Below are 25044 nucleotides of genomic sequence, written 5' to 3'. Positions count from 1 at the left end.
ATGTTGCTGATGTTTGTGTTGCAACTGCAATTGAGGTGATGCGCTGCTGATGTTGATGCATCGAGACAACTATGCCGTTGGTGTTGCTGTTGTTGTTGTGTTTGTTGTCGGCATAAAGCATATTATGCGYTTTTTTCCGATTATAATGCACAAATGTCAAAATATTTACATAAATTTGTACGTGTGTGTGTGTGWGTGAGCCGCTGAGCAGCAGCAAAAAGTCGCTCACAATAAAAATGAATGAAGAAAAATGATGCACAAATGAGAATTGTAAAAATGCAGTTAGCACACACTTACGATTTTCCACAACAGCGAGCACACAGCGCCATACCTTATGTGTATGTATGTATGTATGGGCTTACCGCACAGAACAATAAAAAATGCATTTTTCGTTTTGGCGCTGAGAAGTGGACACTGCAGCAATGCATTCACACTGTAACTGCTTGTAACTGCTTTCCGATACCTTTGCATCTACATACATACATACATCCATATATACATACGATTGACACATAAAAGCTGGCTCAGACAGAACAAGTTCAGCGCGCAGCATAAAACTTAGTTGCTTGTTACCAAAAACAAAAACCAAAAAACAACAAACACGCCATAAGAATGAAGCTGAAGTCGAAGCATAAATGCCAAGCGTAAGCGCCAAACTATTGAGAAGCCGCAGCAACAACAAAAACTGGTTTCATGAACAGCATTACAGCAAGAACAACAGAGAAAATATGTCGAACTTGTGTTTGATGGCGAAGTTTAGGGCCAACTTTAAAGTACATAATAGGTTTCACACGCGCATACATACACAGACACACACGCGTGCACTCGTACACTCGTACACTGTCAAGCACAAACACGCCACATAAAATAAATGGAGAGCAAAAGAACCTGCAGAAGTGGCTCGAAAGCGAAATATCAACAAAAAGCAGGAAGTCATGTGGCGCGCTGAAGACAAGCACTTCAGCGGCTTGCAGAACCACTGAAAAAGCAGTTGCAACAACAACAATAACCGCATGAAGTATCAGCTGAAGCCCATGCAGCGGAAGAAGACGCTTAAGCAGTAAGGCCAGCACATGAGAAGGGCTTCAGCAGATCAGATCGATAACATAGTTTAATAAATGTAAATATATGGAGATATGTACGCTATATAAATAAAAAATGTAATTAAATATATATACTGGTTTATATACATAACAGTTTTTCGAAAACAAAACCAAAGATTACACTGAGATAATACACCTGTTTATCAGATTTAGCAACCATTTCTGGTTCAGATGATTTCACTACTGAGTTACAACCATGCTCAGTCAGATAAAAATCTGTATCTGTTCCAATTACTTAGACTCAACTGTTGTGGCAATGGTGCAGTCAAACTAGCCTAAGATGTAGACAAAAGCGCTGAACCCTGAATAATGGAGGGAAAGCACTTGATTTCATTTTTCAAAGGCGGTGCTCCAAGGAAATACTTGATCCGATTAACTAGTATTTCGACGCCAACCACTAAAGGAAGTATTTTTTTGATCCTACAACTTCGAACTGACAATCTATTGTTTTGTCTTCAAGTTCAGAAGTCAGCATCCATTCAGATTGYATTAAAGTTGACACAATCTCACAATTTTAGCATTTCACTTAGCCCTCTTATGTTAATTCTGCTGTTGCCTAAACACAAAGCCTCAAATACAATTTCAAGGAACTGTTCCTTCGACTATTCCAAAAGTAGTTTAGCGGAAAGATTTTCGTCATCCATTGAGAGATCACGAAGATAGATTAGGATGAGCGATCGATTCTAAGAGAGATCTTACTAGAACGGCTTAGATCGGCGGTCCATTGTGATACCAGCAAACTCATATAGTATATACTGGATCTTAAGACCCTCACATATCAACAAAGTAGTTCAATAGATCGCTTACGTTTTACTCTAGGCTAGAAARACCTCACAGTTGGGCACGAACTGGTCATCGACCAGCGATTGCTAAGCACACGCGAGGCCCATTCATCCAATACTAGAACGCAATACGCCAAAGGGGATCCAACTCGGATCCATTCCGATTCGGGCGAGGCAAGTGTGTCCTCTCTGGCTGGTTTATTGGTTTTTTTATTTGCCTCCGTTTCTGCTGTGACTAGTCCCACAAACAAAGCTGATGAGGAAGTAGTTTGATGCTATACATACACCCGCTTGAAATGCATTACAGTGAGCCGGTAGCCTAAAGCTATGATTCACGGGTAGCTCCCTACAGAAAACTCCTCATGCAACATTGCCTACTAGTTTCGACGAATCCGTGGAAAAGCTCAATGTGCATTTTATCCAACGATTTCTTCCTATCCACCTTCGAAGGAAGGAAGAATTTCAGAYTGACCTTGTTCGGACTCTTTTACAAGTATATAACCAGCTTGACTGACTCTTACAACACACTTCGCAGTAAAGCACTTGTGGACAATGTTCTCGAGCCCTAAGCCTTTAGTGCTATTGTTGGTGTAGCCCGTCTACCGGATTTGCCAATGAGAATCGCTCTTTGGACACGTTGAAGCTAAGTGAAGCTTTTTCGAGCGCCCGTCAACACACAAGTACACCATGATAGAACATGCTTGGTTTTACGATGGTTTCGTGAGAGTCCCTACTTTTTACCTATAGCTCCTTTAAAACAATATAAGACAACCCATACTCTCTTTAGTCGGTCCTCAAAAGATTTCAAGGTTAGTCCTACATCTTTCACTTTATCGACAACTTGAAGAATTGGAACACCGAAGGGGGAGAGAGGCACGTTTGGGAGAAATCATAAAGATAGTTAAATGAATTCTTGCTCAAATGGTTCAGCCGCTCTCAAAACGAGTGTTTTTCTTCTTTGAACACCCGAGTTTGTATTCTGAAGCCTATTCAGAAGCATGACCCATTTATATAAACGAAATTCCACACAAACTTCTTCAAATTTCTCACCGTGTACACGCTTTAAACAAGGTATTTGTACAACTATGCGCGTGGTGGCCAGTTATGCTTGTTGTGCTACGTACGAGTATTTATAGGCAAAGCAGGCACCAATGGTCGATTCAATTGTTGAAAGGGTTCAGGCCGGTTTCGAGAAGCAGAGGTGCTTCAAAACCAAAACATCAAACAAACGCTCTTGGCACACACAAACAATAACAGGTTAAATAGCGCGCGTTAGACAGCGAAGGATGCACTGATAATGAGAGAGTGTGAGAGCGAGAGAGAGCAAAACATAAGAAGCAGTTGCACCTGAGCCGCACAAAGAGTCCAACTGTGGCATTATTGAAAGCAAACAAGATAACGAAGTTGTCCTCTGCTGCAGGTTACTAACAGAGGCCGAATGAAGATCCGTAGTGGTGCGCATGCGCAGCAGCCACTAGCGTTATGCGAAGAATTCCCAACGTACCAAGCAAACGAAGTGATGTTGTTTGGAGAGCGCGCAGTTTTCCAGCCATGCAAATGCTGTAAGCGACGGCGCTCAGCCGCGCGCTCAGCGAACTTGTTTGGACCAGAAATTTCCAATAYTCTCACGACTACTTATTACATGATGCTGTCGCGCTGCTGATTTGCTCTGAGCAGCGGCGCTAATGCGCAGTAGCCGTTGCTGTCACAACGCTGGCTCTCACCTACGCTCTGCTGCCTGACTGCAAGTGCGCTGCTGAGCAACCGAGCAGGCTGCACACGAGTMGGCAGCTCGCTGCTTGTTTCTCGCTTAGCTTTCGACTTTCCAGCGCTGGTTGCTGTGCGAATGCCTGACGCTCCGCAATTTAGTACTCAGTTGTTGTGCCCGTCAAGCGAACGTGTTCGGTTAATCAAAGCGTGTGCCCTACACTGTAATAGATACACAGGCCGTCGGAAAATTCTWTGCTTGCCACAGTCAGCAGCAACACCACCACCACCACTACTACTAGCATCACAGCTATTCACCAACAGCGCCCCAACCACTAAAATCATTAACCCGATATATGCGCGTGCATGTATATGTGTTTGCGTGTGCGCGCAAGTGTATGTGTGTGAGTGTTTTCAGTAAAGCAAATTGAAGTGAAGTTGCCAGCTTTAAGGCAGCAAATGTGCTAGAATCGCTCGATTAAGTGGTGAAAATCTTCAAAAACAAGTTCGCATAGACGTGAGTTTCGCGTGTGAAAGGTGAAGGTAATGAAATAAATAAGTAAAAGCAATTAAAAATGTCAACAATCGGAACTAACGCCGTGACTTGTGTACGCGGCGGCGCTTAAGGGTGGGAAAATGTTGTGTATCGYTGGAGCGTGAAAAACTTTTCGACACGAAAAAGTCACATAAATCATTATCGGGCGTCTGCTGCAGTTAAAAAAGTTGTAATCTTTGTTATTTCCGAGTAAAAGCAGGCACTTTGGGGCGCCTCGGTGCTGCCGTGCTTTAATTATGCACATGTGCCGCCTTAATATTTTACACTAAAAAATGCATACATTCTTGCGCGTGTATGTGTGCGCTTGTGTGTAGCTGCTAAGTTATTGGAAAAGCAGCAACAACGAGCACACACAAACGCCAATAGGCGGGGGAAAATCGGCGAAGAAAAATTCTACACAGCAAAGTCTGCAAATACCTTTGGCACGCAGTAGCGCTCACCGCACCGCGTCGCGACTCCGGTTTTGCACGCCAAGTCAGCGGGAGAGGAGTTGGCGCGCTACACCAAGTGAGCGAAAACAAAAAACACACACTAACAACATATAAAGAAACAAGCAACAACAACCAACTGAAACTGGYGAAAAACTGCAAACTGCCTCAACGCGCCTTCTATAGCGCGATATGTATGCAGCTAGTTAGGTAGACTATACATATATACATATGTATGAATGTATGTATGTATGTATATATTCGCCAGTATTTATGTCTGTAAGGCGCAACGCTGACCACACCCGCGCGCGTGCACAGGTTTGAAAATTTCGGAAAATTTTCCAGTTTGGCAGGCGCTAATAGCAAGCTGGCAGCAGGCAGCAAGCGGGCAGTCGTCAATTGCTGCCGCTGGAAAATGCAAAGGCAGCCAGGAATGCCAACAAGAACAAGCAGTAACAGCGGCATTGGCAGCAGCAGCAGCAGCAGTTTGTGGCTGCAGAGTGCAAAAGCATATTACAGGCTTTGACCAAGGAAACATGTTGAGTTGGTTTGCTTAACTTGAGCAGTTGAAACTACAGAGCATCCCACAGCTTGTCAGCGTTTGGTTGTGTGTGTGTGCTTGCCAATGTATTATGTGTATTTGGTAACGCAAGCCTACAATCACACACAACTTTTCCTTTGCACATGTACTTCGTATCCGCATGTAAGAGCCACTTTAAGTGTCAACTTGCACGAACGCGCGTCCTGTGYGCCCTGCCGACCGTCAGCTCCGCCACACAGAMATCAGCAATGAGCAGTGYCCSTGCTGACGCTCCCCCGCTTGCCATTCGYACCATCGATTTGCAGCGGCGCGTTCTGCGGCAACTCTGCACTCAGCTGGGTGTTGTTTCTGTGCAGAATCTGTAAACAAAACCCGAAATATACACACATGTGCGAGTACGAGCAACTTTGACAGCTCTTTGGCMAAACTCAGTCGCTTCACATGCCATCGACAGCTTTCATAACTCACGTCTTTTGCAGGCTTATCCGTTTTCGCTCACTGCTCACTTGTTCTCTCCTGTGTAGAGGCACTCACTCACTATGCTGATAGCGGTGACTTTGTTCGTTGTCTCCAAATTTTCTTTGACGATTATCTTTAAACGAGTCCACTCTTTTTTTCACTGGGCACCGTTAGCTTTGTCCGAACACCATCAGCTGTTGCCGAACACTCAAATGAGTTCTATGTAACAAACTAAGCTTTCTAGTATTTTATCCATTTTAAAACCAATATATAATCGACCTATTTCATTTTCCGTTTAATTGCTACTTCTAAAACATACTTTGAGGTTATTTCCTTAAAGAATGGTTCTATTACATCTGGGCATTAAAGCTTCGGAAAGGTTCGACAATATGACGACATCTTTAGCAGTTTGAAATCTTAGTGTTTTGGTGAAAAACTTTTCATCAGMAAGGTCTACAAATTTTAAGGGAATAATTAGACTAATTGGACCCTGATATTTAGACTTACTCAGACTCGAATTTCGGGATTATTCAGGGATTAGAAAATATGAACAAGGAAGAAAGGAGTCTTACTATGACTAAATTATAAGACATAGTAGGCTTGTAGGCAGGATAAGGCTAAGATATGAGGTATAGATATAAGAATATCTGTAGAMWAAATACGAAAAGACTTTTTCGACTACACAATGCATCAGTTATCCGTAAGAGAGTGCGTTAATGAACCCCTTTACCTGAAASAACTATACGCTAAACAAATATTTCTGCTTAAATTCAAAAGATTGATCTGAAATAAATATAAGTTGTACACTCGCATATACACTTTAGCTCCGGATAACTTAAAAAACTCGCTGAAACTGCTGAAAACTCAATCGAAATCCGAAGAGTACACTGAAAACGAAACGCAAACGTCGGTCGTTTTTGGATGTTATTAGACATCTGCAAAGCTTCCAATTGTTAAACGTCACTGAAAGAGCTGCCGAAGTGTCGCTCCACCAACTGACGTTTGCTGCCACTACGCTCCCGTTATTTTGAGCACATTTCGAGCGCTGTCCTGCCATGGCGCCCGCAATGCAGAAATTTTGTGGATTGTGACCAAACGCGCTGGAGCACACAAAACAGACGGAGACGAASACAGACGCCGCCAACAGAGACATCAGAGTAGGACAGACACGGGCGCGCGCGCTTCAAATAAACTAAATAATTGAACAGGGTTATTATAAATTCTAATAATTTGAAAAATGTGAAAAGAATGCGCTGGGGAAATAAAGTGTGAAATAAATACGCTAGGACAGTGAGTTTACGCGTTTTTTTTTTGTTACTAGTTTGTGAAATCACAACTGATATTCACCGATAAAGTCGCAGTGAATATTAATCACCTTAAATTTGTTCTGTTTTTTGTGAGTTTTTTTTTTGTTTTCAAAACTAGTCCTTGCCGTGCTGGCATTGCGCTCAAGCACGTGTGTAGTGTGTTGTGACCTAATCTGGTGGGGAAGCAAAGTGCAAAAGTGCTCACCGYCGAAGAACAGCGGGGTCGCCAAGCGCGTGCTGCCAGACTAGTTGGCTGTGTTGAAGTGTTGAAGTGTCGAAAATGAAAATGTAAAATTAAAAAACAGTTAGACAACGAGGCGACAGCCGCAATGCTAACAGTTCAACASTCACATGTGACATTGCCGTCGAGTGAGTGAGTCACGTGCCAAATTGTGTGTTCGATACCGAAAATTGCGAGAATTGTTAATAAAATGCCAAAAGGGCGTGGATGAGAGGTCAACTGTGTGGCAAACAACGAAATAATGAAAACATGAAAAGCGGAATTTACTGTGAAAACAAGTGCGAAAATGATTGAATTTGGTGAAAATAATTGTGTGTGTTGAGTTGTGCTAAGATGTGTGGCAAAGATTTGCGCCTCAAAAGTGGAAAAAAAAGTTTTTGAAAATTTTTAAATATTCCCTGAACGTGATTTGTTGTCTTTGCTGAACCATTCTTGTACAACTGCCAAGAATATATAACTTTTTTTTTCAATTTAGCTGGCTTTTAATGTTCAATTAAAATATTACAACTGCTGATGTGCTATTGTGCGCAGAATTTTAAATTTTTTCAAGTGAGCGCTGAACAGTAGAGCTATTTTTCGAAATAAAATTGGAAAGCAGCTTAACGTGACACTAATCCCTTTGCTGTGAAAAACGCGGCGCTCACTGAAAATAAGAAAATAAATACAAAGAAATTCGCTGATAACATTTTGACTGTAGATAGTTGAAATGAAAAGCGGCTACAATCAGAGAAACACACAAGGGCTTATTGAACAAAAGAAAGAATCTTGAAATTACAAGAAGTAAAAGCTTTCACCAGCTTTGAGTAAAAAAAAAAATAAATAAAAAATATAAAAAATTTGAAACAAAAATTTTATAAAAATTAAATTATATATCATATATTCGAAAAAAATTATTTCCATAACTTTTCTCAAGGATTAAATGTGTAAAATATTTTTGAAAAAAATTATGTTTTTAAAAGCGCCTTTGTGTTCAAGATTTCTTTTTGACTACATTTGGGACAGTTTTTATTATATTTGAAATTATTTCTAAAAAATTCGAAACAACAAATAAAAACACTTGAAAAAAGCTAACACTTGCAAACTGAACCTCATAACGATAATATAATAAAATTGCCAAATATATAGCATAGCCGAAAAAGTCTTTTCGTATTTTCAATCAAACTTCAACTTATTTATTTAATATTGACAAGTATAACAAAGTTTAAAAAAACCAAATATGTACCACTTGGCTACATATTATTACTTTTTGTAATTTTTCCGCTAGAGACATTTTTCCTTTAATGTAAATGGTTCTGGTTTCTGGGCAAAAAACTGCGACAAGTAATTTCCACAGGCTTCTCTTGAAGTCGACTTTACTCCATTAATGCAGTTCAGGGCTATATGATGGATACATCAAAATTTCCCAGCCAAGCTCTCCCAGTTTTTGCCGAGTCATCAAAGATGTGTGTGGTCTAGCGTTGTCCTGGCGGAAGACGAAGCTCTTTCTGTTGATCTGTTCTGGCCATTTTGTTTCGATTGCTTGCTTTAATCTCATCAACTATTGACAGTTAAATGTAGAATCAATCGTTCGACCAGACTGGAGCAGCTCATAGTAAATGACTCCTTTTCAAACATTCGATTGCTGGCTTCACGAGCATTTGTTGAGTTCCACTAAATTTTTCACCGACAATTCATGTGGTATCCAAACATCGAGCTCCTTTTTGTAATCAGCCTTCTTTAAATGGCTCAAAAAAATCGTTTGATGATGAATGATAAATTTCCTAGGCATTGTCATGGCTGCTTACGTGACAGTCCTGGTCAATCTTTTCAATAATTTCATCGACTTTTTCAACGATAGGTCGACCAATGCGAAATGCACTTTTCACRCGGAATTTTTAAGAACAGAAGCGAGCGAACCATTGTTGTGCGACACGAACTGAAACAGCATCGTCTCCGTAAACTTCACAAATTTCATTGGCGGCTTGCGTGGCATTTTTCCCCTTTTTTTGTACAAAAATTCTTAAATATAGCAAATTTCTTCATTATTTGCACTCTTTTTGAACAGTTGRAAAAACTTCCCCGAATTTAATCTTTGTGGTTAAATGAAGCTTTAAATATCACCTTTCCAACATTATATAATATGACTGAGACCTGCAGATACACGACAGCAACGACATCTATAGATAAAAAACAAAAATACTTTTTCCACTACGCAATTTGAAAAAGGTATATTGCCTTATGTATTCAACATRCAAAAATAGTGATAAATGTAATGTTAATGTTGGTGACGAAAATATTTTTGAAATTTATGATACGTACCATGTTCCTATGATAAATAAACTGGATGCATTTGCTATATTTTTTAACGCGATACACAACAATATTTTTAGGACAAAATATTGCAGACTCCGCCTTTCAATAATATACACAAAGGTGGTTTAGCGCTTAAGTGAATTTGTATTTTTTTAACATGTTTCATATTTCTACAAAATTTAGGCGAAATTTTTCAATTAACACCAAAACAATACAGGGTGTAAGTGCGCTCTGAAACACACRAAGAAGTTACAACTCAGAACAGCAACAAAAACTGCTTATAAGTGAATTGTAAACGAGAAAAGCAACAAACAAAACCAAATCAAAAATTCACAGAGAAATCACTTATAATAATAAAATCAGCAGGCTGGGTTGCCTGTCAACGCGCCCACGTAAAAAGTGCTTAACAACTGCCCCAAAACCCAAGCAGCGGCTGGGGAGCGCCAGGTATTAAGGGCTTATTCGTGAAAACGTGTAATTCATACTTTAATGCAGTGAGAAAAGTCAAAAAAACAAATACAATAAACACCACCACTCGCCCCAAAGTCAGCATCGAAGTGTGCACRAAAAGCGAGCGCGTTTGTAAAGTGGACTTGTGAAAGTATCAATTTCAGACGCCTCTTTTTGAAAGCAACAAAAAGTCAATAAGTGTTTACAGATATATTTGCTGAAATATCCAAATTTATTTTGCATTCGCTGCGGCAACCATATCATCACTTTTTCCSTCAGCTTCGTCACACAGTAACTCCGACATTCATTGGTACGTCAAGTTGGATAATGAATGCGCAAAAAAGGTGAGTACACGGTAGAGCTACCAATTTTATTTCTTATTCAATTACCGAAGTTAATTTAGGAAGATACATAATRTATTCTGGAACCAATTTGGTAGAGGTTTCTAACATTATCTACGTGAAAATCTGATTCGAACCAAAGTATGTGTGTTGTTTGGAGCTTGGAATAAGTCGATTGAGGTTAGAAATAGAGCTGTGCTGAAGAAACACCAGATCAACTCATACGATTCCTCGATAAAGAGTGTTTAGATATTTTTGTTAAACATAGTTTAATTTATGTTGATGAAAAAGAAGCTTAAGCTTAAGCCTCTTTTCTGAACAGTCTGTATCAAAGTTTAGCAGAAAATCTTATCAAAAAACATCAAAAAACTATTCCCTTAATAACTATAAAATGCATGGCTTTAATGAAAAAAGATTTTACTTACATAAGTATATAAAATTATCTGCGAACTGTCTCGAGCTTCTTCTAAAAAGCAATTACAAGTTAATTATGAACCCACCGCCTGACCAAACACAACCTCTCCAAGGGCCTTAAGCAGAAACTAAAGCATAAGAAAGCTCAACAAAGTACTTATTTCAACCACAAAACATAATCATTCATTCACTTATTCATTCATTTGTTTTAATAATGACCCTACGTGTAGTACATAAGTATGTATGTGTGTATAAATATATGTGTGTGCGTGTGTCTTTTATGCCAAAACATTGTGCGAACAGAGCAAGCAAATGCAGAGCATAACAACTTTTATAGTTTGAAATTGCTTTGAGAAAATTGTGTGTTTGCTGAAGATTAACGGCACCACAAAAGCCCTGCATTGTTGGTACAAAAAGTCGAAGTCACAAAAACACGCCAAAACAAATGACAATAACTACTTAAAAATCCATAAATCTTCAGCAAATGTACATGTACAAATATATAACAAATATATATATATAAATACATATAATTGTGTGTGTGTGTGTGTCAGTAATCCTTTTACGAAATGTGTAGCAAATGAAACTAAAACCAAAATMCGCAAAACGCTATCATTTATCATTATTAACAATTTCGTCGGTTGTTGAGAGCTTCAACTTGCGATTGTGTGTTGGTAAATATTTCTCTGTATGCACATATGTACATACAAGATGCTATTATTTTACTTTTATTGCAACAAACTCGTAATCAAGCATTAAAATAAGTCTGACGAAAGTATGTGCTTGTTAATATAAATCTGGCGTAAGCTGGCTGCTGGGAGGCTTAGGAATTTCGTAGATCTAAGAAAAGTGCTCAAAAATTTACTGAACAAAACAACGCTAAAGCAGATTTACTAAAAGTATTAAGAAACTAATTTAACTCGTTACTTTTTTGCTATCTCTACTCCTCGTTCATGCAGCAGAAAATAAACTTTGCGATTATAAGTTTTTCGTTAGCGTCTCTTGCATCGATATTTGGAGATTACTGCTTTTGAGAACTTTCAAATTTTGTGTTATGTTGTTGAGTGAATTGTTTTATTCAGACTTGAGATACAACTAAGTCTTGAATCCAACGCAGAATCACTCTTGCTAATAGATGGTGCTTTGGGCTGTGTAGGCAATTGAAAACTAAAATCCGCTCTCGGCGAACAAAGACCAACCCTACAAGTTACTCATCATTCTCGTCCCGTTATATGCAGCGGAGGCATGAGCAACGACMTCATTTGATGAGTCGGCCTTAGGAGTGTTCGAGGGAGAGGTTTGGCGGAAGATTTGTGGACATTTGAGCATAACGTTTCCTCCAGCTATAAACAGTATTAAAAAAAAAAAAATCCCATATAAAAAATGAAATATTTATTAGAATTTTTTATTGTTACTAACATACACAATTAGCAAAGAAGTTCTGAAATTTTTGGAAGCAAATATTTTAAACTCGGCCATTGCGTCGCCATTACCGGTTTTCCCCTCGAAAAAATGATGCGCCCGCCTTGGCCCTATCACAACTCCTTACAGAATCATCTAAGGTGCACAAAATATGTGTTTTAGTTGAAACCTTAACTTAGAACTTGATCGTTGGAAGAAAAAAACTGAAAATTTCGCGATTTTTTTTTCAAATACATAGTTGTAATCGTAAGAAAATTCTTCGTTCAAGTCTTTAAGAATTGTGTCTCAAAGCATGTGTAAAATTTCATGAAAATTGGTTTAGTAGTTCTCGAGAAATCTTCAAAACTTCGACAACATACTTCAAAAACACAGTTTTGAAAAAACGCTGCTAAAGACGGCACACTTAGCCTAGTAGCCCATAAGTTCTCAAGGCTGTATCTCCGAAACTATTACTCACATCTACTGGAAAATTTAGGACAATATTCTAGAGATATTTTAGTTGTTAATAAGACAGTAAAAGAACATCAATTTTTTTAAACCCGTAAACCCATGTAACCACTTAACTTCAGCTCATACTTTTTCTGTTACAAATTAGACCCGTCATCTGCCAATTAGAAGCAAAAAGTACACCAAATTTTCACTACTGTATCCTCAAAGATTAACCACAGTTCTGTTAGGAAATGGRGAGTTAATTTTTACTGTCGAAATCGAACTATGATCCTATATACGAGTAGTGTTTCTTCATCGGAAATCAAAACCAAAATTGTGTTCAGTGTCTATGTTGGTTCTAGGATAGGTGAATATGTCTATAACTCGATTTTTGGTCCTCTGGCATGGAATTAGAGCCTCTGCTTCTCATTTTAGTGGACGATAAAGATTATTTCGTTCTTATTTTGATTTAATTTASAAATACTGAAGCAAATAGTGCGCTCTTTTTTAAGATAGTTCATGTTTTTATTTCATTGAAATAGCGTCTTATTAAAATCTCATTCAGTGGCCTTTTGAAATGTTAGATTTTTTTTCCTCAAAAGAACAATTGCTCCATTAGTGAGAGATTTTGCGACTGTGATGTTAGARGCTGTTTCTYGTTAACTTTGGATTGCTGAAACTGAAAATTTTTTTCTGTTGTAGTCCAGGAGTCAAACCACCACTACCTTACTTTAATGAGAGAAATAGCTTTAAGTGATAGAAAATGTTTGAACTTAAATTTAATCAAGACACGATAAATATCTCAAAGACCGCTTAGCACATCAGTTGCAAACCATTCTTGCAGCTTTGCAGAGTAATGTTATCTTTAAGTGAAAACTTTTCAAACATCCAAGTGCGGTCTCAATCTTTTGCTACTTGCTCATAGATGCCAACATAAAATATAAACATAAGTTTTCAAAATATCTCCGAGTATGATCRACTTTACATAAGAAAAAACTTTCGACCAAGTATTTATACAATTGTTTTTATCACATTTTCTCGTTGCTGCAACGAATTGGGCGATTGTGGACTCACCATTTATTTATAAGCACGCAAAATTCCAACAGCTTACATAARTATCGCTATGCGTAAAGCACTAGATCCACTTATTTTTAGAAACGCTTGCACAAAAACTCCAAATACACATAAATATCTGCATTTGAGTATGTAAAAAGCATTTCATGTTTGCTTTTTGGGACGTCAACTCCCCGCAGACGATTTTCACACCACATTTCGTCCGCTTTAAGTTTCCAAACGAAAGTTGCTTGGCTGTAGTTTTCAACAATTATGTCATTACTCTGTGGTTTCTGGCTTTGTTTTGGCTTTTCTCGAATATGTCGTAATTCGTTTTTCATAAACTTTTTCTCTGCACTCGATTTTGCCACAKACACACACACATACATGCAGAGCGGTCAGTGGCGGCGAGTGGCCATAATTTTATGTGTTTTGCAATTTGTGCAATTGTTGTTGTTGCCTTTGCCTGAGATTGCGAATTTGTGTTGTTACGATATGAGCTTTTCGTGCGAGTTTGAATGTAAATTTATGAATTTGAACTTTTACATTTTTGTTGCTGCAATTCTTTTGTGGTTGTTACACATTTTCTTCAAATTGCTTGCCGAAAACAAGGGTAATTGGCCGACAGTGGTTGAGGCTGCCTAGAAACAATGTCAAATTGGTCATTAGTAGTCCAAAGTTTTAACARAAGGTTGGAAATATTTACATTTTTTGCAAACAGTTATTTTGTGTAATAAAATATATTCAATATTTAATTCTGCTCTTGAAGTTTGTTGAAAACGACTTTTTGGATATTGAAAATAGAATTACATTAGTAAAGGGAAATGCACTTGTAAGTGAAATGAAACAAATATTTTGACTGTGGCAGTTTTGGACAGAAAAAAGTGCTCAAATTCATAGGAACTTATTATATTATTGTATGCAAAAGGTTTATATATTTTCATTTGTTTATATTACTATATATATAGCTCTACTTTATTCTAAGTTGGAAGTGAATCATCTGTAGTTGAATTTTATCATTTTACTCTCTTAACCTGACAGCAAACGAGTTTTATACCAGCATGCAATAAATTGGATAAGTTTAGAGCATAATCTATCAAAATGCTTACAAAATAAATAAAAATCGATGAAAAGGTCTGACTGTAACCATGTCAGTTTTAAGGATGCTTAAGAAGTGACGACTTTTCAAAATATATTTATAGACGGTTTATTTAATAGAAATATCAATTTAGATTTTATCAGATTTTATGGCCTACTAAATACATATATCATTATATATAATCTACTTATAATCACGACAGCCCTATTAATCAGCGAATTATACTCAATTATATATTGCTAAATGTGTTATCTTCAACTTTTTCAGAGGACTTGGGTATTTTGTATTGCTACCTTTAGCACAAAGCCGAACTGAGTCCTTCGCCATAAAAAATCAGGGTCCGTTTCGATGAAGTTTAACATATCTTCTAATAGTGGGTGATCCCGTCATATAATTTTAAAACTCTGAAAACACTCCCAGTACAAAAATGATCGATAATATAAATATTTTTTTTAGGAAGTTCTTTTCATATGAAACGAAAAGTAAGCACTAATATCGCTTAGCGCTCTTCGGTTTGGCATAAAGATTAGTAGGCCAAGTTTTTTTGCAGTATTGTAGTTCTTAAAAATTTTCTTAACAGATTTGAAGTATATTTATACTAGGCTCTCCACACAAAAATAGCAACAAAAAATAATAAAATAAACTTCTTTGATCTTTATCAGTTCGCTATTTCTCTTTTCGTTATTTTTAAGTCCTTCTCACTTGCTAAAGGAGAAAGTAATGTATGTAGTAAATGCGAAAGCAACTGTTTAAGTTAAAATTAAGAGTTGAAATCACTAACTTGCATCACATATATATACCTCTGTTAGATCATAAAGATAAAACGAAGGTTTTCTAACCGCAACGACAGTTTTTGTACTGGGAAAATCTATTTTCTCAATCTCAGCGTCGTAATTTCATGTCATTAATTTAACAATGCTACTTATTTAGACCACTTAAGTTTTTTTTGGAAGCAAGATAAATCCTAGGTCCCACAGAAACGTTGTCTATATCTGAAAGAGAAATCCCCCAAACTTAGCGTGGCAAAATTATAGAGCAAATTTTTGTAGGCTAAAAATAATTGATGAAAGTCAAAGCTCTTAACCCAGAAAAAATTTAATGAACAGAAAAAGTTGTCTGGAAATGTAAAGTGACCGCTGATCGAAAGGTCTTTGGAAAGCATAAATCAGAAAATTACAAGGACTTTCTAGATAGACTTATAATTTCATTTGAATTTTTGGGGTGCAATATATCCTTAAGAGTACTACATATGCTGGACTCTCATCAAGCTTTCTTTTCGGCAAATTTGGGTGCTGTGAGTGACGAATAAAGCAAGAGGTTTCATCAGAACATTTYCTTAATAAGTAGCGCTATTAAGTGAAATAGAGCGCAGGAATGCTAGCAAATTATTGTTGGAGGCTTAAAAAAGATTTTCAGAGGRCAAAATATGCAAGAAAATCATAAGTAATTTTTCGATATTAGATAGATATAAAATAATTGAGGCTTTTGACTGCGATCTATGGTATATTTTGCCTTCTCTTATGTCACATATGGTCGCAGGCACTCTGAGCAATACCAGGCGCTTTTCTATATTAAGCAATAATGTCTCTAAATGAAGCTAATGTTTGTTTGTTTGTAAGAAAATATATGTATGTTTTTGGTGTTACAAGAAAACATGATGTGGAAATTTTTATTTCTATATTATTGTTCAGAGCAGCTAGTACATATATTCGAAATTTGCTATAAGCTTTTATGTGACAAAAAACAAAATAATAATAATAATAATAATAATAATAATAATAATAATAATAATAATTTTGTTAACTAGCATTATTAAAGGGTTAAGTATATAATTTCTCGTCATTTTAACTCAAAGTGCTTATATGCCAGCCTTTGTCATTTATAACAGTTGTTTACTCGATTTGACAAAAAAAGGTATGACCAACTGGGGTTAGAAAAAATTTAGTTGAATTTTTTTGATAAAATTTCATTATTGCAAACACTAATGTATTTTTCTAATCCTGAAAAAATTTTTGTAAATAAACCAGTTTTTTCGATTTTCAATTCAAATATTTATAAACATAACGCGAGCAGTTTTTTTTACCAGATTCATCCGAAGCAACAACAGATTTGAACCAGACATAACGTTTACGAGTATTTTTCTTACACTAAATATGTTTCTTTCCCACTAAAAGGTCTTTAATGAGCTTGTTAAATATATGTTTAAATTAATTATATGTRCATACATACATACATATTTAGTTGTGTAAGAATGCAAGGTCAAGTGGCATTTGAAAAATAATTTTTGTAAGCCGCATACTTGCTAAGGTTGATAAGACACCACTCAAGTCATTTTCGTATTACAACGCAGGCTCAAGCACATACCTATACATGCATACATATGTAAATTTGTAAATACTTTGGAAATCCATATTTATGTATCAAATTTCGATTTTATTGAATGTCACTTTGACATTCGTTCAATTTTGCTGCGCAGCTCGCACATGCTTAAACTACACTAACACATTACATATGTATGGGTGTATGTATTTATTAAGCAACGCTTGTCTGTGTGGCGTGAGGCGAGTTGTGCAAGGCAGTTATCTGCTGACAGGCGGCTGTCAGTTTAAAGTCAATTCAATGTGAATCGATTCACATGCGTTTGTTTACATATTTTGGAAAAATAATAACAACAACAACAACAACAACAATAAACGCGCATAAACCCAACTGGGCACTTCCACAAACACAAACACCAGCGCAACGTCCGAGATAAGCAAAACAAATCCGAACAACAACAAACGGCATGGGATAAGTAAGAAATCAAAATATCAGCAAGCGGTGAGCGTGTGTGTGTGCGTGCGTCTGTGCGGCGGACAGTGCCCACTTAATGCCATATTTTCTTCTGACTTTGCAGTTTACAAAGACAATAGCCACGGCATCGGCRTCGGCGTCGGTGGCGCGGCGCGTTGAGCTGAGCGGAGGCAGGTAACGAGCTCAAATCTCGATTGCCGTGCAGCTGCAGCGGGTGCGTGAACRCGCAAATATTTATGTTGATAGCTGCTTTGTTTTTGTTTCGTTTATTACATATTKGTTGTTGCTATAGACATTTGAAAGACGCTGGCAGCGTGGCGCATTGGCTGTTGTCGGCCAACTATTGCGCGCTCACTCATTTATTTATTTTATTTCACCTTTTTTTAMTTTTTTCCATTTTTGTTTTTGTTTTTGTTTTTGCTTTGCGTCGCTTGTGTTCTTTGCGTGGTTGTTGTTGTTGTTGGTCGCGTCTGATCTCGCTTGCGCTGGAAATGCGTAGTGCCAACGCACACGGAGTGGAGGTCAGTCGGATAGCGGCTTGTTTGTATATTTAAGCTGGCATACATATATTTATTTATATATGCAAATATTCTTACTGACATACATACATACATACATACATGCATTCATACATATTTACGCACTTAAGTGCGTGCTGTTTGTGGATGAGGCGCGCTTATGGTGTAATGACACTGAGATTTGTTGCTGAGCTTCGTGTGAGAGAGTTCCTCTACTGTCTTCCGAATATTAGCAAATTGACGTTATACAAAAATACATACATATATGAATTTGTGTGAAGAAAATTATTTTGCAAAAACATATTATTTTTAAGTGTAATGAAAGATATGTGTATGTACATACKTATCGTCGCCAAAAATGCAAAACARCRTATCATRAAAAAATCAAAATTGATTGTTTCTTCCTTACGATTCACTACATCATATTACATTTATGTATCGTGAAATTTTTAGCAACCAATGACAGATATAACCGATGTATAACCCATATAAAACCAATATATAACCAATGTATAACCATTTTATAACCAAAACTAATTTTTTTTTTCAATGTGAGTTGTTTCTATTATACCGTTTTTCCTTCACCAGTAAATTTTTGAAAAGCGATAATATCGTTGTTTTGCATTTTAGGCGATTATACGCATGTATCTGATAGTGTATCTCATGCTAAAAATGTGCATGTTATTGCCCTAATTATGAGACCTTCAGAGCATTTGTAGACAATGGTAAGACAAAAACTACAAATTTACTTTGTAAATAACAATTATTTACAAAAACAAAAAAACGGACAAAAAAGTGAAATAATATTAATMTCATAAGCATATTCTAGTTATGGATTATATAGTGCCATACGTGAGCTGAATCAAGCAAAGTGTGACATATCTGCCTTTAATGTGTCTAGTTTCTTAATTTTTCTCTGAAATACATTAAGTTATAATTTTTTAATTTTTATTATTATTATTTTTTTGTTTTTGTGTATTTTTGTTCAATAAAATTATGTTTTTAGCAACGGTGAGCGCTGACCTAAGTACTGGAATATTGCTAGCGGAGAGCAAAAAACGGGTATGTGTGCGTGTGAGTGGCTTTAGAGCGCGCCGTGGTGAATTCTAGCTGAAGTAGCATACAAATCGTGGTGAATATGTTGACCCGCTAACATTGCGCTCACCTTCCAGCGCGACCACGGCAGCAGCCATGCAACTAACACTGATTAGAATGCTTCAAACGCACACAAACATGCATTTCTTACCATCAAAGTTCACAACTGCTTCAGTAGCCTGCATTTCACCTGCGTGCCTTTTAYTTTCTAGCTCACAAAAAAACAACAATTTCCAAACGCTTCATTGCGATTCTGTGTACTAAAAACCTGAATTGAGCAGTGAACGTGATTTGTTGTATGTTTTCGGTTTGATTAGCACTTTCCAGCGGTTATAAGAGTGGCAAGCGGTGAGTGAGGCAACAACGCAAAATACTCAAAGCATCTTACCAAAAAAAGAAAAAAAAAAATAATAATAAAAACAAGTAATAGCAACATCAGCATAAATTCCTGTTGATTAGAGCTACATAATAATTTTGGTTGCAACTGGTTTGGTTTTAGAGTTTTTTTGTTTTGTTTTTGAGCAACAGCTTGTTTTGACGTCAGCAGAAATGCAACACGATCGATAGTAAAACTAAGAAACTTCAATTAAATTGAAAGCTAGGCGCTGCAATTTGCATCAAAAGGTAATCGTATGTGGCGTGGCGATGAAGTGCAACAACACACGAGAAAAACAAAAACAATGTATAAATCTTGGCATGCAGGCATGTAAGTAGAAAATTTCGCTCCTTTAAGCGTCCTTAGAACACTTCTACTAGCAGGTTTTTCAGCTGTAAATAGGTGTACAAACACACAGATAGACATATGCATACACACACTCATAAAATTTTATGTATATTGCTGGGTTATGTAAAAAAATCTAACAGCTGCTCACATGCGATTAAATCCACATATACTTACATGCTTGCATTTTCATGCACACTACACACGAACGCACTCACAAACATTGGTGCATTTTGCTCATTTCCTGTGTGTGTGTAGTGGTGCGGTTTTTATGTTCTAGCGCTGCAGTTGCGGCACCCGAATTGACCTAGAAACGTGATTTATTTTATTTTTACCTGCCCATTAATGCTGCTCTGCTCATTTATTACTGCTCCTTCTACGTCTGTGTGTGTGTGTGAGTGCGCGTATGTGTGTCACTTGCAGTATCGCGCGCTCCACATCTCACACTCTCATGTGTGTGTGTTTTCTAAGTATTTTCCATTTTCATTGCTTTTATTGTGGCTATAAATTTGATCCCTTCGCAATCGATATGCGCTACCGTGTTTTATACCCAGTATCAAGGTATATGTGTATGTGTGTGTATGTGCGTTGCTGCAAACTGCAATCGCAAGCACCTACTTATTTTTCATTCGCCAAAGTATCATAAAAGTAATTTTTATTATTGCTGCGTTGCATTTATTGCTTTCATTGCTTATTCTATGCAGCTCTCGCAGTTTTTTCAGCACTTTATTATCCTTGTAACAGTTGAAAGTGGCGCCATATTCGCCGCTTATGGATTTTTTATTATGGGTTATTTAATTGAAAAAGTATATATGTACATATGTATATTGAAATAAAGTATAGAAAATGTAGGAATTATACTCTTTCTGGCTGACTTTCAGGTAGAGAAGTAGTTACCAAGGATTTATACAAAATTTTCGTGGAATTTCGCTTGAGAATTTATTTTTAATTTATTTTCTAAGCTTACAAATTGATTTACGAAAAGTGCTTTAGCCCAAAATATAGCAATTTTTGCCATTACTAATTGTTATCCAAGTATTCTAGTTTTCACAAGCAACAGAGAAATCAACCACAATAGTATCAGAGCAGGACAAATCAAAAGACTTTGAGCTGCTGCTGCGGTGTATATTACTGTAAACTTAGCAAGGACACACACCAATTTTTATATTATGAATAAAACACTAGAACTGGCTTGCTGTAAATTGTTAGTCTTTGATATTTCAGGATCGTCTTGTAGCGATCTACCAGCTTGATTGGATTCATCATTTATCATCGATATGAACATTTTAAGTTACTGTGAACAACATAAACAGCGCTCATATGTCAAATCGTTGAAATAAAAATAATATACTTCACAATAAAATTGTGAGTTGCCAGATTGAGGTTGCCAAATTCCGAAATATGAAAGGCCCACTACGTATTTGTGCGTCACAAGCAATTTCGACCTTTTTYTTTACTATTTTCTATACTCTTTTCGAATTTGATGGCTTATTTTGTATAACACTTGTAAGTCATAGTAATGCGATCTAAACAAAATACTTCCGGATGTTACGTTGCCTTATTTTACGTTACGTTGCGTTACCTTACGTTGTCGTAATTTTTTTTTTTTAAATTCCTACAAAGGGCCAGCCTCTTGAAAAGAAAAGAAAGAATGCAAAATTTCATGTCGATATCTGAAATTCTAAGTTACTAATTCGCCTATATATAATATTTACAAAACAGACAGACGGACATAGCTAAATCGAGTCAGAAAGTCATGCTGATTATTTATGTACTATATATGGTCCGCCGAGTACTTTTCAGGATGTTACAAGCTTCTCGGCAAAATAATTATACCCTGAGGTATACTATCTGTTATACTAGAGGCAAAGWTTTTTGAGTTCTAAAACTCTAATCTTTTTCTTACAAATATTTTGTAAAGAGTCTCCCAAAATTACGGCAAGATTTTAATTAAATAAAGGGTGTCCCAAATTAACGTAAGGTTTGAATTTGCCAACATTTACATAGATACGTGGTGAAATGTTGGCAACTCTGAACTTATCAWTATATACAAAAGTACATTTTAAACGCTCCTTATATTAGTGACTATTTTATTTGGTTCGTTTATTTKCTTTGCATCACTTTTTTCGAACATTGAGCCTATATGTAGGCAACGATTTTTGAAAATTTTCCTGAATTCTTATACTTTAATGTTTTTTCTGCTAATAATTTGCATGTTCTATTTCATCTAAAACTCAACTAAAGTATTAAACAAAGTTTTAGTTAAAAAATATTTTTTTTTAAAACATTGCATGCACTTTTTTAGGGGCAGCTTTGATAGTTTGCTCCATGCAACTCATTGAGGTTAAAACTTTTATTATTTTTTCACAATTTTCAGCTTTAAAAATTATAATTGCACGCTTTCGTCCCAGCAAACCTTTTGTTGAAACAGTTACTGTCCAAGTAACGGTAATGCACTTGTGTTCCTTTGTGCGCAAATTCATGCAACCAACTCTGCTTAGTCTCTTTCAACTGACAAGTMATATATTTTGAACTCTGCGCTGTACTTTACTGGCGCTTAACACATTGCTGCACTCGCTTTGCTGCAATTTCCAACTCTGCGCTTGGCAGCTGCAATTGTCCGCTGCTTGTGTATCTTTTGTCGGCGCTTATGTGGGTTGAGCTCGACTAGCACCAGCATATTCCGCACCAGTGGTAGTGTGCGCATACGCAAAGCATACRTGCAGTTATCAGTGGGTGATTGTGTGTGTGCATATATTTTAATATTAAAGTTTATGCTTCAGTTTTTGTAGCCTACTGCAGGGCGCATAATGCAGAGAACTCAGAACTCAGCAAAGCTATTACAATTTGCGCCTTTTCCAACGCAGTTCTCCGCTATATACGGGCTGATAAGCTTGCCGCTGGCTACTGTACACTTTGCAACTGCCGCTGCTGCCGCACTTGCCACTTTTCCTTTCAGCGCAAAAAGTTTAGGCATTTTGCAACCTTAACTTTGCCGAGTGCTGCAACTTTTGTTACATTTTAATTCAACGTATTTGCATTTAGTTGTGGGCGCCCCCCTGCACCTGCCGCCGCCAAGTATCTACACTTGCAACCCAACKTGCAGCACTGCTTTCAACTTGCCCCTTTTGCCTATGCTTTTATTTGTTGCGCTCTTCGCTGGCTGTCCTCCTGCACTTTGCTGCAGTTGCGCGCTGTTGTTGTTGTGCTTGCACCACATCGACGTTGTCGTAAAACGCGATATGAAAAGTAGTTAAAACTAAGGAGCCGCGCAAAAGTAAAAAGTAAACGCGCAGCGAAARAATTAAATGAAAATTTTTAATGAAAAGTTCGTTCGTTGTTGGTGGAAGACGGCGGCCAGCGGTGGAAATAGTCATCGACGCCGTGGCTGCTGGCATGTCAAGGCACAGCGCAGCAAAGAATATTAAATGAAATAAATACTACACACACACACACACACACATGCACGCAAGGCTGCAGAAGTTAATAGGCAAAGATAATGAAAGTATGTAGAAGTGCTGGAAATGCGCCGCTGCAATTCGCAAACTGACTTCTTGCTAAAACTTTCCGCGCAAACATTTTTAAAGCCTTGCCATTATATATATATATATATATATATGCACATGACTGTGTTGGTGTGTTGGTGCGCTATAAACAGCTGCAATTTGCAACAGTTCGCTGCAACGCTTCCACTGCTTCAGTGCCTATATATGTTTCCAACTACCCTACTGATATGAAACAACAACAAGAGCACAACACTAACAACTATAAAGGCGAATGCACGCATAAGTGCATGAAAAATCTAGGTAAAGTAGTGGGTGTGGCAGCGCAACGCCACCGCCTTCAAATGGCTGGTGTGCGCGTTTTTCATTCTCAGCACCCTAGCGCCTGCCACGGTCCTCGTAACATGTCCATTTGGTTTACTGCTCAACCCCGCTTTGCTGAAATGCAAATAAATGTTGGCGGCACAACTTTAAAGTTTCTCTGCATTAGCTCCCATGGCGCAAATTTAATTAGCCTCAGACGGCGCTGCAGTCAGAAAATCGTTCTGAATTGAATTGTTTATGCTATGTGTATGTGTTGCGCTATGCTATGTGTATGTGTTGCACTTTCTTGGAATTTATGTGTTTACACAACTACTTGCATTTCTGCTTATTTACAGAAAATTATTTTTGAAATCGAGAAAAACATTCATTAAACTTTTTCTTTTATCAAAAAAGCAAAAGCATAAACTTAAACTTTTCCATTATCTAGAACTTTTGGCAGCAAAAAGTAAGACTCGCAACATGTTTTATGGTACGTGACTATAAGCTATAATATTATCTATGAGAGTCCTGCATCAGAAGCTTTATGCAAGCTTTTTTGATTGAACTAAAATGTCGAAAGATTTTTGGTAAAAAATTAAAGTTTGGACAATATTGAGCTACTGCTTGGTTAGCTTGGCAATTTTATCTTAGTTAAAGTTTCAAAAATTATAAAAATTTATAAAACGTTGACCAAATCTGGGTTAGTCATAATGAGTAAAATATATATAGACACAATGTTGGAAAAAAGTTGTGCAGAACCAGTAAACTGTCCAAACGAAGTAATCCACTATGAGCGCTTAATGTCAAGTTTCGAATAGATTTGGATAAGTAAAAGTAAACAATTTTTTTTATCGATTATTCTGCACCCTCAAAAGTAAAATGCATCAAAGRAGAGCCTAAAATCTATTCTTAAAGCAATCACAAACATTTGACCACTTCTGTAATCGCTGCAGACAAATTATCAAATTTGAACCCGAACATTGCTGGCGAAAACCCAAGCATTTAGCGTACGGTAAACTTTTAAATGTACCCTTCAACAGCAACCCGAGCTGTCAGCAGCATGAAAATAGTTTCTGCAATAACAAAAACAATTAGAAAAGGGTGCARAGTCTCAAATATTTTGTTAAAATAGAGAAACCAGCGTAGGAATAATATATGTAAGTACGGCAGTATGTTTGTATGTGTACATAAGTAAGTATATTGGTTGAGCGCAAGAATAATCAATAATTTATAGGCCAACAAGAAGTTGCTTTCGTGTCGTCCAACAAATAACAAGCAGCATGTCATACTTCGTGTATTTGCCACAAAAAAATGTGTATATATTTGTGTGTTGTCTTAATAAAACTATGTGCGTGTTGTTTTAATAAAATTGTATGTGTGTTGGTAAGTGCTTTATTGTGGCAACCGCCACGGCCAGGCGCCTTGTGCTACTAAAGCCGCAAATAGCTCAACAGTGCTCCGCAGCACTAACACACCCTCAGTACGAC

At 37.1% G+C, this 25044-nt stretch overlaps 1 protein-coding gene across 1 annotated transcript in view; it reads left to right on the top strand.

Moving 5' to 3' along the window:
- Positions 1 to 3772: 3772 nt before the first annotated feature.
- The window catches only part of LOC108973169 (protein turtle-like), a gene marked incomplete at its 3' end in the record, with an annotated part of 77217 nt that continues 55945 nt past the window's right edge, over positions 3773 to 25044 (top strand). The window contains exons 1-2 of the mRNA XM_018940233.1: positions 3773 to 4135; positions 9600 to 10210. The remainder of the gene's footprint in view (positions 4136 to 9599; positions 10211 to 25044) is intronic.

The sequence above is a fragment of the Bactrocera latifrons genome, unplaced genomic scaffold (assembly GCF_001853355.1).
Source record: "Bactrocera latifrons isolate USDA-ARS-PBARC rearing strain unplaced genomic scaffold, ASM185335v1 scaffold_462, whole genome shotgun sequence".
NCBI classification, from domain to species: Eukaryota; Metazoa; Arthropoda; class Insecta; order Diptera; family Tephritidae; genus Bactrocera; species Bactrocera latifrons.
This window is presented reverse-complemented; position numbering and strand designations above follow the sequence as displayed.